Source organism: Hyla sarda, chromosome 8 (assembly GCF_029499605.1).
Source record: "Hyla sarda isolate aHylSar1 chromosome 8, aHylSar1.hap1, whole genome shotgun sequence".
In the NCBI taxonomy this organism is placed as follows: Eukaryota; Metazoa; Chordata; class Amphibia; order Anura; family Hylidae; genus Hyla; species Hyla sarda.
In genome coordinates, this window is record NC_079196.1 from 68,144,479 (window position 1) to 68,159,436 (window position 14,958).

Sequence of the window (14,958 nt, forward strand, 5' to 3'; positions counted from 1 at the left end):
CCATATGGGAACTCTGAATAAAATTTCCACTGCCAAGGAATTCCTACTTTCTGCTGGGGACATCTAATTATATTCTATATATTTGAAGAGGTCACACACCAAAATAAAGTGCAGTATCTTTTACCTTATTGTCTTTTCTTTAGAATACTGTTGCCTTTTTGCCTTTAGCCTTCCTCTAACTAGCATTATACCTGCATAGTATAATCAACAGTAGTCTCATAAGGGAGACTACAAAATCCAACACATCTGATCTGCAAAGGTAGGGAGCCAACAGAAACGAATGGCCCTCAACTACATTGTCCAATCCATCTTAGAAGCCTCAAGTAACTGATGGAAAGGACAAGGGTCACTGCAGAATGTCAGGTAACAGATTAGTTACAACTCAGTCATTGGAAAAATTATTTGGGTTAGAATGCCTTTAAATTGGGTACACTCACAGCAAAATTATTAACAAAACAGTATTCTGGTACAATTCCTGCCCCCAGTAAACACAAAAATTACAATAAACATACAAGCAGACAGTGATTCCTAGAACTCTTAAATGTATCTCCTGTACCTTGTGTAGCAGTACCACCTGAAAATTTGAGGGGCATTAGATAATCACATATAACACACATGTAATATGCCTACATCAAGTTTATTATACATCTCATCAAATAGAGAATGAAGGTCCTCATATGCAGAATAAAAGCAGTAATACTTAGGCCATCGGTATTATATTTGGGGGGGTGTGACTTCCGACAACCCTTCACCAATCACCTGACTTATTCATTGTTTACCAAGCATGTGTTGGGAGTCAGAACCCCCATCGTTCTGATACTTGTTGGCCTACTTCAAGGATAGTTCTGGAAAACTAGTTTCATATATGTAGCAGAACACAAAAGATATCCCAACTCTATCTTCTTCGCTAGGTAAATTGTTGTCTGTATGTCTAATAAACCAAAAGGCTAAAAAGTAATGTATGACCCCAATCTAAAGTCACAAGGTTCTGGGAAGTATAGTTATGGGTTGATTTTTATTAGGGTTTTCACTGGAGAACTTCTTTAACTTTAGCTCTCATCTAGGAAGCAGGAAGAAGAGAAGAGCAGTAGAACCAGATGGAGCCGGACGGGATATGCAGGGGGACCGGGGATAGATAAGTACCCCAGCAATATAGAAATTTTTGGCCATACTAGCATACACCTTTAATGGCCCGATCAGTCCACTAGTGACTATATTTTAGCCATTTACCACATGTGGGAAAAAGCCCAAACGTAGTCACCAGTTGACTGATCGGGCCATTAAAGTGCATGGGGCTGCGGCCAGTACGCCACGGTAAACATTGGCATCTATTATGACTTGATGTGACGCATAGCCCAAATGCAAGAGAAAAAGCTGAACGACCCCTAAGACAGAGAAGATGTTGAACACAGCAATAACGGAAGAAAAGCTGTACAAAAGAAAACAACATATTTAGAATACTTTGGCACAACTGTGACTAAGCTGTATATAGCAGAGGCCCCCAAATAAGAAACTGGACCATGGTCCTCAAATTGTCCTGATCGGCAAGTAGGACCAGATTACAGGGAGAGCATCTGTGGCCTCCATCACATCCAGCCAATTTGCAGAAAAGGCAAGATCTATCAGTGCCTCTAATGTCTTTAGCAGGACAGCAGGCAATGGCTTTTACCATTGTCTTCTTTACCCTGAAGATGTTTTCACAACGAAACATGTTAAAGGGCGTAGTGATATTTTAATGTATGGTTTCCGCAGTTCTGCAGTCTCCGGTCCTGTACGATCAGAAATATAAGTCAGGGGTATACACCCAGATAAGAACAGTTCCAGTGAGCCACGTATGGTTTCATTCCAATCACATTTTGGTCACCTGCGCTATACAAAGAAAAGTTTTACAGTTGGAAGTATAAGGTTTTTGTTTTGATTTTTACCCCCAGTGTTGGCCCGTGGTCCATGGCAATATAATATTAAGGGGTACAGTGTGTGTCAATATTAGGTGCGCATAGTGAGACAGTATTTGGAGCTAGTATAGAAAGAGAAGATCTAAACAATTCACAATTTAGACACAGCTGGAAGTAGTCTTCATGGCGGTCAGGACGAAATAAAGAAGAGAAGAGGTCACCTGCGAGTCCCTGGATGTAAATATTTATTCAGCCTCTGTGTGATGGGTGCTGTAGGTGATATGATGGCTGTAGGGCTGGGCGGTATACCGGTTCATAACGAATACCGAAATTTTTGTGCTGCTCGATATGAATTTTAACCCATACCGCATTAGCGGTTTGGCCCCTCCCCCTCGAGAATGAATGAATCAACCCAGCGCTGCGCTGTCCCCACATCTGGGAACTGATCCTATGTGACCTGCGAGCGCTGTTCTGCCCCCGCCCCCCCCCCCCCCCCCAATTTATTATTAGCCCAGCGCTGTCCCCATCAGGGCACTACTCACATGTCACCCGCATGCGCTGCCCTCTTCGTCCTGTAGGTTGCAGCCGCTGGCGCTGACACTCTATACCAGTGGTCTTCAACCTGCGGACCTCCAGGTGTTGCAAAACTACAACACCCAGCATGCCCGGACAGCCGTTGGCTGTCCGGGCATGCTGGGAGTTGTTGTTTTGCAACATCTGAAGGTCCGCAGGTTGGAGACCACTGCTCTATACTGTGCGGTATCCCTATGCCCGGGCGGCAAAAAATAAACAAAATAAAGTTTAACTCACCTCCCGTTGGTCCGGTACCGGCCTCACTTGTTTCCTGGCGACGGGAACGTCGGACAGCTGTCAGCCTATCACCGGCCACAGCGATGTTCTGCCTCGGCCGTTGATAGGCTGAGCCCACTGTCTGTAAGAAGCCGGATTCCTACATGACAGTGGGCTCAGCCTATCACCGGCCGAGGCGAACATCGCTGCGGCCGGTGATAGGCTGACGGCTGTCCGACGTTCCCGTCCCCAGCGTAAGGCTGGCGTAGGTGCGTTAAAGTTTATTTTGTTTACCTTTTGCAGCCCGGGCATAGGGATACAGCGTAGAGTAGAGTGCCAGCGTGGGTGGCCGCAACAAACAGGACGAGGAGGGCAGCGCATGCGGGTTATATGTGAGTATTTACCCCGATGGGGATGTGGGCTGATAATATGGGGGGGCTAGGAAATACCGTTATATACCGTGGAACCGCCAAAAGTTTAAAAAAATACCGTGATACACACATTTGGTCATACCCCCCAGCCCTAATGGCTGGTACCTTTCTAGTTCTTAAACGGCATTCTCTACACTTTAGTAGCTTGTTTTATTTTGTGATTTATTATTAGGGCAACTCCAGCATGGCAGTATGGCAGATGTGAACCTAGGCTAAATGTGTTCAGCTCAAACCTTCATCTGATGGCAGACTTGGCTGAGAGGACCCATACTAAAAATATTTGAGTATGTCTAGTATATAAGTGAATACCATCAATGCTATTGTCAGCAGCAGGGACAAGTGACCTTTCCAGGCCTAGAAAGTGGAGGAGACATTTTTACTTTAGTAACTAGCAAACATTCAGCTGTGTGGATGACAACATTTCCTGCTTTATATCTAATAGTCCATGTCTTCGATATTTCATGTAACACCCATCAATGTAGCAGAGCAGCTTCTCCCACAGAAAGACGGACACTCCCTTCCCCAGAGTCTGACATCTGCCCACACTACACCCAGGAAAATTGCAATTATGTTCCTATAAGAAAAAAAAATATATACCACAAATATAGCATCAGAATACAACGTTATGTAATGTAAATAAAAAATCTTTCTAATGTACTTTGTTTAAAAATATATATATAAAAACAGATCTATGCTTTATCTATGTTTAAAAAAAGCTGCCACTAGGTGTCTCCCTACTTGTCCGGAGCACATTTCTCCCCCCTTCCCTGCCAGATCCGGTCCCTGTATGACATAATTGTAGTGTGAATGCAGCCTGAGACCAAGCAAAAAATACAGAGCAATACCAAGGTAGAAAAGAAAAATAAATGAATAAATAAATAAAAGGCAGGGGGTGGTTTATCATGATGGAGGCAGTGAACTGGGAGGATTATAAAACGTAACAAGATCATGACAGGTACTCTTTAAGGTAAATTTTTGACCACTATGGTCATCATCTGGAGTCCCATGTACAGTGGGGATCAAAAGTTTGGGCACCCCAGGTAAAAATTTGTATTAATATGCATAAAGAAGCCAAGGAAAGATGAAAAAATCTCCAAAAGGCATCACATTACAGATTAGACATTCTAATAATATGAAATAACCAACTTATGGTATAAATTAAAGGTACCAAGGCCTTACAATGATGTTGGGCCCTTGGTGATGAAAATTTAATTTAGAACACCACTATTGTAAACACCAATAAGGCCTAGTTAAAACATGACTTTTACTAATTATTGTGATAAAAAATCATATAGGGGTACACAAAGATAAAAACGGGGAGCATGAAAGAAAAAAGGGGTAACAGGTGAAGCCCTACTCTTAAAGTCCCTAACACAAATTCTCCTATTTAAAGTGTGGAGATAGAGAAAGAAGGTAAAGAAGTAATACAATATTAACCTATAGTTGTGGTAGGTCTCTTTTGCCTGCGGCACCTGCAGAGTTAAAATCTTGCACTGCCCCCTTTGCAAAGCTGAGACCTGCTAGTGTCATGGATTGTTCTCAATCATCATCTGGGAAGACCAGGTGATGTCAATCTCAAAGGTTTTAAATACCCAGACTCATCTGACCTTGCCCCAACAATCAGCACAATGGGTTATTCTAAGCAGTTGTCTAGAAATCTGAAACTGAAAATAGTCAACGCTCACAAAGCTGGAGAAGGCTATAAGAAGATAGAAAAACGTTTTCAGATGTCAATATCCTCTGTTCGGAATGTAATTAAGAAATGGCAGTCATCAGGAACAGTGGAAGTTAAAGCAAGATCTGGAAGACCAAGAAAAATATCAGACAGAACAGCTCGTAGGATTGTGAGAAAAACAATTCAAAATCCACATCTCCAGAAAGATCTGGCAGACACTGAAGTTGTGGTACACGATTCCATTATAAAGAGATACTTGTACAAATATGGTCTTCATTGAAGAGTCATTAGAAGAAAACCTCTTCTACGTCCTCACCACAAAAATCAGCATTTGAACTTTGCAAATGAACATATAGACAAGCCTGATGCATTTCCAAGTTCTGTGGACCGAGGTTAAAATTGAACATTTTGGCCAGAATGAGCAAAGGTACGTTTGTAGAAGAAGGGGAACAGAATTTAATAGAAAGAACCTCTGTCCAACTGTTAAGCATGAGGGTGGATCAATCATGCTTTGGGGTTGTATTGCATCCAGTGGAACAGGGAATATCTCACAAGTAGAAGGAAAAATGGATTCACTAACATTTCAGCAAATTTTGGATGCTAACTTGATGCCATCAGTGAAAAAGCTGAAGTTAAAGGGAGGATGGCTTCTACAAATGGATAATGATCCTAAACACACCTCAAAATCCACGGGGGATTACATCAAGAGGCGTAAACTGAAGGTTTTGCCATGGCCTTCACAATCTCCTGACCTCAACATAATTGAAAATCTATGGATAGACCTTAAAAGAGCAGTGCGTGACAGACAGACCAGAAATCTCAAAGAACTGGAAGACTTTTGAAAGGAAGAATGGGCAAAGATACCTCAAACAAGAATTGAAAGACTCTTGGCTGTTTACAAGCTGTGATACTTGCCAAAGGGGGCAGTACAAGATATTAACTTTCGCAGATGCCATTTTCTGGTTTTCTGTTATTTTGAAAGTAAATGATGGAAATAAAATCTAACTTTTGTTGACATATTATAAGAATGTCTAATCTGTAATTTGATGCCTTTTGGAGATTTTTCCATCTCTCCTTGGCTTCTTTATGCACATTAATACAAATTTTTACCTGGGGTGCCCAAACTTTGGATCCCCACTGTAGCACAATGAGGTTGAAGGAGCAACTATGTTCACACAATGGAATTTACTTTCTTCAGCTCTAATTCCGTTCTGCCAAGATGGCAGCAGATATACAGGTGAAACTCGAAAAATTTTGATATCCTGCAAAGTTAATTTATTTTAGTAATGCAACTTGAAAGGTGAAACTAATATATGAAAGAATCGTTACATGCAAAGCAAGATAGTTCAAGCCATGATTTTTCATAATCGTGATGATGGTGGCTTACAGTTTATGAAAATCCCAAATCCCCTACTATGATTTGGGGAGCCATGTCATCGGCTGGTGTTGGTCCACTGTGCTTCATTATGTACAGGGTCAACACATCCGTCTACCAGGAGATTTTGGAGCACTTCATGCTATGCTTCCTTTCCTTTTAAGTTGCATTAGAAATGAAATGCAATGAACTTTTGCACGATATTCTAATTTTTTTGAGTTTCACCTGTATATTTTGCAGTTTTGTGGATATTTGCGGAATTTGTGTGGAATTTCTTGCGCCCACCAGACAGATTCCGGGTGGAATTCAGAGTCCCATTAACTTTAATAGGTCACGGAATTCTGCAAAAAGAATAGACCTGTTCATTCTTTTTGGGGATTCCGGAAAGCAGAATTTTCTGCAGCCGAAATTTTACAGTGAAAAATCTGCTGTGTGAATGGAACAGTGGAGATTCCATTCCCTCCAATGTAAAATTCATGTGGCAGAATTTTCAAGCCAAATTTTTCTGCCACACGGAAATTCCACCACGCGCACATAACCTGAGGGCTCTCCGCGTCATATTGCTTTATCGTTGTATAATGAAAATAAAAAAATGTAATTTGTAATTTTTCAAGATCTCTGCTTGATGACATTGACAGGCCCTTTCAGTTAGGCTGAGGCCTGCACTTAAAGGGGTACTCTGGCCCTAAGACATCTTATTCCCTATCCAAAGGATAGAGGATAAGATGCCTGATCGTGGGGGTCCCGCTGCTGGGGACCCCCATGATCTTTCACGCAGCACCCCGTTACCATCAGCCCACGGAGCATGTTCGTTCCGGGTCCGATGACTGCAGATCACGGGGCCGGAATATTGTGCAGTCACGCTCCGCCCCCTCGATGCAAGCCTATGGGAGGGGGCATGACAGCTGTGCCTGCTGGGCATGGCAGAGCGTAAATGTATGTAATGGTGCGTTAAGTACCACGGCACCATGACGTACATTTACGTCCATTGTTGCCCATATCATGCACATTCACTACCGCTAGCCCTGAAGCACCATTTGTTTTATTACAGCACAGCTGCAACTATGCGCTTCATTACAGTACTGGTGGATAGTGCGGGAGACGCTGATTAAAATGAGCCCTACCTTACCCGGATCCGCCCGGCCGTTCGCCCGCAATTGTAGTTTTATTCTATGTGTAGATCTTGCTGTAACTGGCACGGGCGGGGCTTCTGCAGGTCAACTGGCACTGACATCAGTACCGCTTATGAATATTCATCCCGGGGGATGAATATTCATAAGCGGTGCTGACGTCAGTGCCAGTTAACCTGCAGAAGCCCCGCCCGTGCCAGTTACAGCAAGATATACACATAGAATAAAACTACAATTGCGGGCGAACGGCCTGGCGGATCCGGGTAAGGTAGGGCTCATTTTAATCAGCATCTCCCGCACTATCCACCAGTACCTGTGGATAGTGCGATAGTGTGTGGGAGAAAATATCTAACAGTTTTCCTTTGGGTACTCCGCTGCTCAGCGTTTGGAACAAACTGTTCCGAACACTGGAGCCGGCGCTGGGAGCTCGTGACGTCATAGCTCCCCCCCCTCATGACTTCCCACCCCGTCCCCTCAATGCAAATCTATGGGAGGGGACGTGACACTGCCACACCCCCTCCCATAGACTTGCATTGAGGGGGCAGGGCATGACATAATGAGGGGGCAGGGCTATGATGTCACGAGCTCCCAGCGCCGGCTCCAGTGTTCGGAACAGTTTGTTCCAAATGCTGAGCAGCGGAGTGCTCCTTTAATGTTAGAATGGGATGTCAGTTTTAACTTCCAATCCCTCATAGGATTCATGGGAAATGCAGGCAGCATAAGCAAGGGACTATGATGATCTATCCACATCCAACATCAGTTAAAAAAAGGCATACACAAGAACTTCTACATTATTCTATAATAATAGCCTATTTGGCACTATATAAGCAAAAGCAGGTTTCAGAGTGCTTCTTTAAAATGGAGTTGAATACACATCTATGCTATTAGTCACTGACAGTAAATCATACGCCTTATTATGAAGGCACTTTTTATATAGTCTGAGCCTTCAGTTACATTACGTACTAAAAAAAAAAAATTTACCATTCCAGTGTATGCTGTACAGTGGTCCATCAACATACGATGGTAATCCGTTCAAAATGGACCATCGTTTGTTGAAACCATCGTATGTTGAGGGATCCGTGCAATATAAAGTATAGGACAGTGGTCTACAACCTGCGGACCTCCAGATGTTGCAAAACTACAACACCCAGCATGCCCGGACAGCCAACGGCTGTCCGGGCATGCTGGGAGTTGTAGTTTTGCAACATCTGGAGGTCCGCAGGTTGAAGACCACTGGTATAGGAGGTTATACTCACGTGTCCCCGCAGCTCCGGACCGTCACTGCTGCCCTGGATGTCGCCCTCCATCGCTGTCGTTGCGTCCCCGATGTGTCCCCAACGTTCCGGCAAGGCCTCTGCTTCCCCGGCATCCTTGCTCTTCGTCGCCCCCATCACGTTGCTACGCACATCGCTCCTATTGGATGACGGGACGGCGAGCGCAGCGACGTGATGACGTCGATGGAGAGCGCAGACAATGCAGGGGATCCCGAAGAGGACGCGCCGGAGCCCCGAGGACAGGTAAGTGATCGTCAGCGGACCACACGGGGCACCGTAAATGGCTATCCGGTGGCAGCTGAAGCAGTCTGTACTGCCGGATAGCCGTTTATGCGATGGCCCTGACATACAAAAGCATCGTATGTTGATGATGCCTTCAACATGCGATGGCCCTCTGAGAGACCATCGTATGTTGAAATGATCGTATGTCGGGGCCATCGTAGGTCGAGGGGTCACTGTACATCTATAGTGCCTTGGGACAAAAAACAGTGGTCCTTAGGAGCAATCTATGTACAAGTGTACATATGGAGAGCTGTCACTTACTGAGTAGGACCGCCCACTTGACTACTTGGCCCAGAATGAGCAGAGATTTACATAAATAAATGAATAAGTTATCCTAAACTATATATCAATCTGCTTAGCTCTAACATGTTAGATTAGCCCACATTTACAATTTGATAGGTTCTCTTTACATTTTAACCACTTACGGACAACCATACTGCAACACCAAGACTTTGTAACACAACATCAATCTCTAAGATATCTGTAATATGGACTATATATTAGGGCTGGGAGGTATACCGGTTCATACCGAATAACGACATTTTTGGGCTGCACGATATGAGTTTTTCCCATACCGCAATACCAGTTTGGCCCCTCCCCAAATAAATTATCAGCCCAGCGCAGCGCTGTCCCCACATCGGGGGAACTAATCATACGTGACTGGGAGTTGTAGTTTTGCAACAGCTGGAGGTCCGCAGGTTTGAGACCACTGCTGTACGCTGTATCCCTATGCCTGGGCTGCAAAAGATTAAGAAAATAAACCAGTGATAGGCTGAGCCCACTGTCATGTAAGAAGCCGGCCAGAGCTCCTTACATGACAGTGGGCTCAGCCTATCACTGGCCGGGGCGGGACATCGCTGCGGACGGCGATAGGCTGACGGCTGTCCGACGTTCCCATCCCCAGCGTAAGGCCGACGTAGGTAAGTTAAAGTTTATTTTCTTTATCTTTTGCAGCCCGGGCATAGGGATACAGCGTACAGCAGTGGTCTCAAACCTGCGGACCTCCAGCTGTTGCAAAACTACAACTCCCTGCATGCCCGGACAGCCGTTGGCTGTCCGGGCATGCTGGGAGTTGTAGTTTTGCAGCATCTGGGGGTCCGCAGGTTGGAGACCTCTGGCGTACAGCGAGTTCCAGCGCCGGCGGCCCCCAACAAAGAGGAGGAGGGCAGTGTTTGCGGGTGACATATGTAAGTAGTACCCCGCTGGGCTGATAATTCATTGGGGGGGGGGGGGGAGCAGAACAGCGCTGGCGGGTAACATGATTTGGTGGGGGGAGCAGAACAGAGCTGGCGGGTAACATGATTTGGTGGGGGGAGCAGAACAGAGCTGGCGGGTAACATGATTTGGTGGGGGGGGGAGCAGAACAGCGCTGGCGGGTAACATGATTTGGTGGGGGGGAGCAGAACAGAGCTGGGGGGGGTAACATGATTTGGTGGGGGGGGGGGAGCAGGACAGCGCTGGCGGGTAACATGATTTGGGGTGGGGGAGAAAAAAATACCGTTATATACCGTGGAACTGCCATAAGTTACAAAAATACCGTGATACACATATTTGGTCATACCGCCCAGCTCTACTATATATACTTTATTATATACTATATTATTATATGGATGACCCCACTCTCGACCAGCTGAGGTTGGCCTTACAGGTAATTGTGCCAGATACTGAACGTTATTACTCATATTTTTACGATTCTCCGCAGGCTGACTGCTTGCTGGAAAAATAATCCCTATATACTGCAGGAGTCTTCAGCTATTCTGCAATGTTCACCAGCCGTGATGAATGTCAGCCGCACTGTTTCCCTCCTACACACAGCCCGGGATTGCTCAGAGGCTTCACAGCACAGTTATAATCGGTGGCACATCAAGAATAGCAACCCGCTATTCAATTCTCTTCTGCAAATTTGACTATTTAGAACCTATTGGAGCACAGAACAAAGGGGGACACGACTTAGGAGGAAGGGGACTGTTAGAGGCAATGTGTCATCAGAAAACAACCTATTTTAATTAGGTTTTATTATGTTAACCCTATTTTTTTTAAGAAGGTTTGGTGTTTGTTTCATAATTTTTCATTTTATTATCTATATTTTATAAAAATCCTAAAATCGTGCAGTTTCCATTTTGGCCACTAGGTCTAAAACTAAGCTAAGACTTCCTGTTCTGTACTGATCATTCCCCAGAGCACAGTGAAAGGCTATACCAGTAGATAGATAACACAGGATTCACTGCCATTCAAAGTAGAGGTCAGAATCCCCTTCACTGTACTATGACCTCTAAAAAGGTCTCCAATTTATCTGAATGGGACAGGTCCTGTCTATTGATGTTTATGGTCCATGGGTCTTGCAGTTAAAACGGTACTCCCGTGGAAAACTTTTTATTTTAAATCAACTGGTGCCAGAAAGTTAAAAACAGATTTGTAAATTACTTCTATTAAAAAATCTTAATCCTTCCAGTACTTTTTAGAGGCTATATACTACAGAAGAAATGCTTTTCTTTTTGGATTTCTCTGATGTCACGACCACAGTGCTCTCTGCTGACTTCTGCTGTCCAGTTTTGGAACTTTCCAGAGCAGGAGAAAATCCCCATAGCAAACATATGCTGCTCTGGACAGTTCCTAAAATGGACAGCAGAGGTCAGCAGATAGCACTGTGGTCATGACATCAGAGATATCCAAAAAGAAAAGCATTTCCTCTGTAGCATACAGCCCCTGTAATTAGGGGATACGTGTCAGATAAGTTCAGTTCCCTGGAGTACCCCGTTCAGCTTTTACAGCTTGTTGAAAACCTTACTGTGACAGCGTAAAACCCTTCCGTAATCTCACAGAAAAGCGAAAAAGAATGCTATGATAAATTTACAGGGCTTTCATTTACAGTGTAATACAGCTGAAATGTTGCATCCGTGTTATGGTTCCAAATTGCAGGTCTAATGACCCAAAACTACAGCAAAGGAAATGTCAAAAAAAAAAAAAGAAAAAAAAAAAAAAAGGAAGTTATGGTGATCAGATGTTTTCTATGTGGATTTTATCCTACTCTGGACAATTCTTAAAATGGACAGAGATGTCAGCAGAGAGCACTGTGCTCATGATGTCAGCAGAGAGCTATGTGTTCCAAAAAGAAAAGAATAACCTCTGTAGTATTCAGCAGCTAAAAAGTCCTGGAAGGATTAAGATTTTTTTATAGAAGTAATTTACAAATTTGTATAACTTTCTGGCACCAGTCGATTAAAAAATAAATATATAAAAAGTTTTCCACCGGAGTACCCCTTTAAACAGATTTGTAAACTATTTCTATTAAAAAAAATCTAAAATCCTTTCAGTACTTATGAACTACTGAAGTTGAGTTATTTTCTGTCTAAGTGCTCTCTGATGACACCTGTCTCTAGAACTGTCCAGAGTAGAAACAAATCCCCATAGCAAACCTCTTCTACTCTGTGCAGTTCCCAAGACAAGCAGAGTTGTCACCAGACAGAAAACAACAACTCAACTTCAGCAGCTGATAATTATTGGAAGCATTAAGATTTTTTAATAGAAGTAATTTACAAATCAGTTTAACTTTCTAGAGCCAGTTAATATAAAAAAAAAATAAAAAAAGTATTTTCCTGGAATACCCCTTTAATATATAACATTTTACATACATTTTACATTTTTTTATTTTTTTTTATTATTATTGTGGCTGAAATGTGTTATATCACTGTGTATATCTATATCCCTCTGCATTAACCAAAGTGCACAGAGGATCGTGACCACAAACCACAAGGGTTCAGCTTAGTAGTTCTACATTGCTTTCAGTTGAGGAAGTCGCTGCCATCTGATTGCTCATAGACCAAGAAAACAGACATCTGATAAGTCAGTCATCTGCACGGTGACTAACACTCACACGGGGGCGGCAAGATGTGGGGTCTCTGACCCCGATATAACAGGAGGATGGTTCTTGTACACATACGTGTCGTATGGCGTAGTACACCCTGCTGTCAGAGTGACCATGCGTCAATGCAGTATGTTCAGCAGCAACAGTGTGGGTCCGATTTCCAACCAGGGTGCCTCCAGCTGGTGCAAAACTACAACTTCCAGCATTGCCGGACAGCCGAAGGCTGTCCGGGAATGCTGGGAGTTGTAGTTTTGCACAGCTGGAGGCAGCCTGGTTTGAAAACACTGGTTTGGGGCATTATCAGCTAAACATAGGGGGAAATTTATCATTGCTTTTAGAGCATTTTTTTTTTGTCTATGTTTTGGCGCAGTACAGGCGCAAGCAGCCTATTTAGCGACTTTTCGGCATCTTTTGACAGACAGTTTCACTCTTTTTGCCTACCCGTAGAACTTTTTGACCATGCAGTGGTCACGTATTTATCATTTTGCGACTTTTGTCAAAAGTCGCTATTTTGTGCGCAAAGGTACTTTTTTAGGCGCAAAGCTACACCACCTACCAGTAGGCGTGAGAATCACTTCTACCTTCCGCAGTTGAACCTTTAACCTCTTGTGGACGACCTTGTCCGACTCCCCTTCTATGACACGCACTCAGGAGCTGAGCGTGGGTCATAGCAGAGTGGTCCTGGCGGCTATCTGCTACCAGGACCCATCTCTAATGCCAGACATCACCGTGATGCCCGGCTTTAACCCCTTAGACACCGCAATCAAATTTGATTGTAGCATCTAAAATGCAAGTAAAAATGTCCCGGCAGCTCTGTGAAATTAAAGGGGTACTCCGGTGAAAACCTTTTTTCTTTTAAATCAACTGGGGGCAGAAAGTTAAACATATTTGTAAATTATTATAAACAAAATGGAGAGGCTCCTGTCTATCTGACAATCACCAAGGACCCGAGCAACCCAACACACACCTATACCCACGGTGTATAAAAATAGGATCAATATGGAAAAAATAAATGGGGCTCAAGGGTCAAAGATATCTGGTTTAAGTTGATTAGTATTTATTAATATAAAATACAAAAAGAACTAAATAGGGATGTACAGGGCCCTTGTACCTCCCTAATTAATTGAATAATAAAAAATAAAATATGATAATCCCAATATAAAAACTAGAAATAACTATAAAATTAATAACAACTATAAAATGCAATTTGAGCCTGTATATCAATATATAGATCTTCTGATCTTGAGGAACAGCACAGTATAAAAGTTCATTCCACAACTCTTGTTTCCAAAGATCTTCAATAAAAAAGATAAAATGTATCCGCTACAAATAATCAATTGATGCGGTAGTGCTGTATCCATCCAAACTTTGGCAACTAGATCTCACCAACACAGTGATACAATGTGGCACTTTGTGAGCAGTGAACAGTCACTCAGAATCACTCTTTAAGCATTTCTGCGTATGTCATACATCATAGAAGCCAGTTTGCAATATTTTTCATATAATGCTCACCACTCCGAGATATCACGGATCTCCCTTCAGTATAATTGTGGGGGCCGGCTGTATGACGTCTTGTGGCCGGTGCCTTGCCTCTGTCAGGGATCGTGCTGCTGGAGTCTCGGCCAACTCCTATAATCGCGGCACTTGGTGGTGGGCACCGTTTGGGGGACTGCAGCGCTGTCAAGCGGAGCCCCTTGGTCTGACCAACTTAGAATGATGGTGGTCTGGAGACCTCAAGTCTTTGTTGCAGATGGCCCGATTGGCTTCTCGCTAGTGGTTGTTGCATGCGATAGGCAGAGTGAGTAAATCGGCGGCGTTCCTCGTGCAAAGGTCGCGCGCTCGGAAGATGGTTCACTGTGATGGATGCCTTAGATCTGGCAAATGATTGTTATTCTCTCAGAAGAATGTTCTTTAATGACAGGCTCAATATCGCAATGTCTAAATCGCTGGACGCGTTTCAAAACCTTCCTCGGTTTTTTCTTCAGCAGCGGAACGTGTGTCCGCTGCTGAAGAAAAAACCGAGGAAGGTTTTGAAACGCGTCCAGCGATTTAGACATTGCGATATTGAGCCTGTCATTAAAGAACATTCTTCTGAGAGAATAACAATCATTTGCCAGATCTAAGGCATCCATCACAGTGAACCATCTTCCGAGCGCGCGACCTTTGCACGAGGAACGCCGCCGATTTACTCACTCTGCCTATCGCATGCAACAACCACTAGCGAGAAGCCAATCGGGCCATC

The 14,958-nt window shown here is 43.7% G+C and overlaps 1 protein-coding gene across 8 annotated transcripts in view; it reads right to left on the reverse strand.

Moving 5' to 3' along the window:
- Nucleotides 1-14,958, reverse strand: part of NCKAP1 (NCK associated protein 1) — a 181,883-nt gene that overhangs the window by 129,358 nt on the left and 37,567 nt on the right. The window lies entirely within an intron of this gene.